This window comes from Podarcis liolepis (genome assembly GCF_965112155.1).
Source record: "Podarcis liolepis genome assembly, chromosome: 4".
NCBI classification, from domain to species: domain Eukaryota; kingdom Metazoa; phylum Chordata; class Lepidosauria; order Squamata; family Lacertidae; genus Podarcis; species Podarcis liolepis.
Genome location: NC_139558.1, coordinates 49519346 through 49525345, shown reverse-complemented (window position 1 = coordinate 49525345; position 6000 = coordinate 49519346).

Genomic DNA, 6000 nt, shown 5'->3' with positions numbered 1-6000 from the left:
TAATTTCCAGCATATAGTGAGAGAGGCCCAGTTGGCAGTATAGGCGGTGTGTACAGGTCTTACATTCCCTGCAGTTTTCTTCATTTGTCTATATGCATGTACGGAGGGCAGGGAAGACAGAAGATGCTATTGAGCCCCTATGAGGACTCAATGGCACAGGGAAGGATCACACGCTAATTGTGATAGCAGGCAGAAGCTGGATTCTTTCCCAAACACTCCCACTGTAAAGCGTCCCTCCTAATAACACGCTATCACAAGCGCCACAAAGCTGGTCTTACAATGCTCCTGGAAACTAATGAGATCCTTGATGAGAAGCGGATTGTGCTTAAGTGTTAACTTTAAATATTCATTAGGGAAAGTGGTGTGCTGACAAATCCAATATTGTTCAGCTCCTCGCCCTTCTCGTGGCGTAGTGGCATTAAGTGACATAGGACACCACCGCTGTGGAAGGCGGCTCTCTCGTCGCTCGTGTGCTTCCCACAGCAGCTGAGAAAAATTAACCTTCCATTCTTGCCATTACCACTCAAGCTGTGAATATTTAATAAGGACAAATCCCCTTTCCTTCTTTGTGTTTATTAAACCAATTACTTACTTTTAGTCATTGTTAATGGCTGAGCTGTAATGTGTGCCTAACGAACTTGGAAACAAGCAACAGGCCTGCAACAGAAGGCTGTGAATCACAGGCTACTTGTGGCAATACAGTTAAAAATCAAGCTGGCTTAGCCCCATTAAAATCAATAGAACTGAGCCAGCTTGAGAGCAGATACGGCAGTGTAGTTAGCATTGTATTTTTATTAAAAATGTACTATGCACATCTCCATTTATTATTGCACACATCAATACATTTTAATAATGAATCATTTGATGTTGTGAAGGAAAAGCACTAGGCAAGTTGAAAACAACTTGTTTCAGGGATTAGATGCACATGCTAAGTATCTGATCCATTGCATTCAATACTAGTATAAATAAATACCAAGAAGGACGGCTAGAGCAGGCATAGGCGAACTCGGCCCTCCAGATGTTTCAGGACTACAACTCCCATCATCCCTGGCCACTGGTCCTGTTAGCTAGGGATGATGGGAGTTGTAGTCCCAAAACATCTGGAGGGCAGAGTTTGCCTATGCCTGGGCTAGAGAGTTCAGTTTCTGTAGAACAACAAGCCCCACCCCACCTTGTATAGCAGTAGTGGAGGAGGGGGGTTTGTTTCCACTCCTTTGAAGCACAAGGAAGCATCTACACCAGGGTTTCTCAAACTTAAGTCTTCATAGAATCATAGAATCATAGAGTTGGAAGAGACCACAAGGGCCATCAAGTCCAACCCCCTGCCAAGCAGGAAACACCATCAGAGCACTCCTGACATATGGTTGTCAAGCCTCTGCTTAAAGACCTCCAAAGAAGGAGACTCCACCACATTCCTTTGCAGCAAATTCCACTGTTGAACAGCTCTTACTGTCAGGAAGTTCTTCCTAATGTTTAGATGGAATCTTCTACAACTCCCATCATCCCCAGCTAGCAGGACCAGTGATGGGAATTGTAGCTCCAAAACAGCTGGATACCCAAGTTTCAGAAACCATTATCTACACCAGGCACCCCCAACCTTTGGCCCTCCAGATGTTTTGGTCTACAACTCCCATGATCCCTAGCTAACAGGACCAGTGTCGGGGATAATGGGAATTGTAGTCCAAAACATCTGGAGGGCCAAAGGTTGGGGATGCCTGATCTACACCATCTACAGAGCCATGTGCAACTCAACCAGCCCAAGGGAGACATGACTGGATCCCTTTATGGTGACCACACCTCTCCCAAGCAGCAGTTCCCATCCACAGTGGCAAACATCTGGCAGTGGAGGTGAATTTGTCACCAGCAGGGCTGAGTAGGAATGTTTTTGTTCCCAGCAGCTTCTTTTCTTCTTCTGACCTCCACCGTCAATGCATTGTCTGGGTTCAAATCACTGGTTTATTTCAGCCTTATCTACATGGGTCAAAAGTGGAAAGTTCAGAATAGCCCCCAGCCTTCCTTGTTTGGTGGGGCAGCCACTTTCCTAGCGGGGGCATTTGGGGACAGGGAGGTGCACAGCATAGCCAATTCCCCACCCCACTCACTGGTGGAGAGGATAATGCGAGGGCCAGGCCAGGGGAAGGGAAATAGTAGAATCCTAGAATTATAGAGTTGGAAGAGACCCTAAGGGTCTTCTAGTCCAACCCCTGGCAACGAGGGCATTTCAGCTAAACCATCTATGACAGATGGCCATCCAACCTCTGCTTATAAACCTCCAAGGAAGGAGAGTCCAGCACCTTCTTCTTTGCAGAGAGTGTGTTAAATTACATCAGGGGTCCCTAACCTGGTGCCCATGACTGCTTTCACTGGTCTCCTGGGCAGGTGACCCAGACGCTTGAGTTTTCATTCCTTTTTTAAGAAGGCAAGTCTTCTAGTTCTCCTAGAAAAAAATGGAGGCAAAGCGTGCAGGTAACTTCTAAGTGGTTTCAGTGAAATGAGAGTGGCTGTGGTGTGGCATGGCTATCTTGTATATTTTTCCTGTTATACAGTAACAGCATAAATGTGGGGGGGGTGCGCAAAATCAATATTGTGTCACCTCCACAATTGAGACCAGCAGGACATAGCTAACTTCCCATGGTAAGCATAAGGCTATTGGGAGCAACACTAAGAAGACTGCTTTAAGCAATGGGTGATAAACTCAAGCACCATCTTCCTCACCCTCCAACAGCAGGAGGCAGAGTATTGTCTACTTCAGGCCTTCCAGGTGTTGCTGGACTCCAACTCACACCAGCCCCAGCCAGCATGGCCAATGTTCACAGATAATGAGACTTGTTGTCTAGCAACATCTGGAAGGCCACAGGTTCCCCACTGCTGGTCTACTTTATAAAATGATGGTGCTGGGCCTTTAACTCTGCACTTAGTTCTAGATACCTTTAGAATCTGACTGGTGCTACTCAGGGAGAAGAAAGGGGCACTTTTGTCTATTACTATCCCACAAGCTCCAGAGTTACACAAAAACTTGCATTTCAGCCACATTCGCACCACACATTTAAAGCATGACGATAGCATTTTAAACACTCAGGGCTTCCCCCAAAGAATTATGGGAGCTATAGTTTGTTAAGAATGCTGAGAGTTGTTGGGGGGGGGGGTCAATATTCCCTTCACAGGGCTACAATTCCCAGAGTTCCCAATGAAGAGGGAATGATTGTTAAACCACTCTGAAAACTGTAGTTCTGTGTTGGGAACGGGTTCTTCTTACAGCTCTCTGCCCCCTTAATGAACTAAAAAACCCAGGATTCTCTGGGGAGAGTCTATGACTGTTTATCATAGTCTGTGGTATCAGAGAGTATGCTGTGAATGTGACATAAGCTTCAGGATTGAACTGTATGAACTACATGCAGGAAGTGAGAGCCAAGAAATGAAAGAATACTACTGGTTTCCCTGTTCCTCTCATAAGGACATTGTGGGGAACAACAGAGAAGAAGAGGAGGAGGAGGAGGAGGAGGAGGAGGAGGAGTTTGGATTTGATATCCCACTTTATCACTACCCTAAGCAGTCTCAAAGCGGCTAACATTCTCCTTTCCCTTCCTCCCCCACAACAAACACTCTGTGAGGTAAGTGGGGCTGAGAGAAGTGTGACTAGCCCAAGGTCACCCAGCAGCTGCATGTGGAGGAGTAGAGATGCGAACCCTGTTCACCAGATTACGAGACTACCGCTCTTAACCACTACACCACTCTGGTTCTCAGTGAGAGGTGATGCTGGGTAACTGGCTGCAACAGGCAAGTGGAAACGGGTGGGGGATACCCTTCCCTCCTGAAATACAGCAAGGCACTCCTGCATGCATCTATGACAGGACTCTGAGAAGAGCTGTTTCAAATTCTGTTAATGTCCAAGCGGAACGTTTCCTTTTTAACATGCTTGTCACTCACATCCACTCACATGCCTCAATTCTTGAACATATCCTTGTTAGTGAGAACAGATGGTTTCAGTTTCAGCAGACAAACCTCTCAAGTTTGTCAGAATTGTTCAGATTCCAAGATAATTTGCTTAAATTGGAGCCTAAGCCACTGTGCCCTTGTGATGTCATTCCATCTTCCACCTTTCTTTAACACCGCCTGACAGAACGAAAGAAAGAACAGCTTACCCCCGCAGATGCCGCCAATCACCGAACATTAGTTGGCCATTTGCAGTAGGTAGTTAATTAATTCCTATGCTTTCTAATTATATTCAGTGTAACAGAAGGGAAACTTGGTTCTGAAAACGAAGCTTGCTTGCGCACACTCTTGGGTTTGAAAAATCTTGAGTGCGCCGTGCATTAAAAATTCACATTCTGCTCAGAACCTCTTCCAGCAAGGTCAGGTGTAGCCCCGTTCCTGTTTGTATGACAGTTGAATTATACTTTAAAATAAACATTAACACAAAGAAGAATTGAAAGGGGAGGACTCTCAGCTTCCAGACTCCAGGTTCCTATTTAAAATCAGAATGTTTGTAAAATGACAAGTGGAGGGGGGGAGGGTTTGAGAGGAACTGCTAGAAAATAATTACAGTATTATATGCGATTTCTCATTAAAGCTTCAGCAATGTTTTGAATGAAAGCCACACCAGACAATCTGTTTAGGGAGACATAACACTGTTGAGCATTAATCCCAATGAAAAACTGCTCTGCTTTCAAGGAGTGGCTCTTAGCTGTCCTGCTCAGCAGTGAACAGGGTGGGTGTGCCAAAGAATGAATAGCTGAGTCTGTAGAAATCCATTTTTGACCTCTGGGAGAAAATATCTCTCCTTTCCACAGGATGATTATGCTTCTTCATTGAACCTGGAAACCATTGGTAAATGACAGATTATTACTAATCTCACTAATGACTAACAGGTTGTTAAGAATACAATGCTTCAAGTATTCGCACAGAGTCTGCATCTCTCCACCACCACCCCTTAAAAACAAAGTCTTAGGGAAACAACAGTCAACATACGTAACACAGATGTCTGATTTGCACCTGCAGATGGTATTACCAATGTATTTGTAATGCTGTGTCTTTAAAAAAAGAAAAGCTTTCTGCCCTAAAGTTTTCCTCAGGCCCAGTGTACTGGAAAAGATAGCCTTGATCAAACAATACAAGATCAAAGAGGCGATCTGCTGTAAGCAATCAATCCAAATTGAGTACAACTATCAGGCTGATGGAAATTATTTGGAGCCAGCTAAGAGAAAGAGATGTTTTCCTTCTTTAAGGTTTGATTTGGTTTGTTTTCCACTTCTTGGCATCTTTCATGGACAACTGGTGTATATAATGCCCATGTGAGAATCTGCTTTTTAAAAACAAAACAAAACAAAAACTTCATTTCATGTCTTGGGTTGTATCCAATTGGTGTCCTCCAATGACTGAAGATGACTGATCCAGGAGATGTTTCTGCCATTGAAAGAGGAAAGGAGGAGGGTTATGGCAGTGCTCCCTTCACCCCTCTAGCCCCCACATGACTCCCAAACCTGTTCCAGGCAGATGGACCATTTGAAATACCAAGGGAGGTGGCATGATGGGACTGCAGGAAACAGTAGGGATACTCACCAAGAATCACCTCCCTCTGCTGATGGAAGCCTCCATTGAGGAGTCAAAGAGCTTTTCATTGCCAGAGGGATACCTCCAGTTTTTTAAATATAATATACGAGTTTCAGTTTTTACTAGTGTTGTGTCCAAAAAGTAAGGAGATACATACCTATTTGGGGGAAATTCAGAAACTATTTTGGAATTGTGAATGTTATGGTGTAACTTATTACACTATTAGCTATTTTAAAAAATCAGTAGTACAAATGTTGTGATAACTAGATAGTGTTACAATACTATTTAAAAAAATGCCAGTGTGATTTTAGGCTGCATTAATAGAACTAGTTTCCAGGGGCTGCTCCAGATATTTTTTTTGATTGCATGTCCATGTGCTGATGATGCTGTTGAGGTAGTCACAAGCAATTCCACTTTCAATATTGGTAGCACCTGCAATTTTTGGGGGAC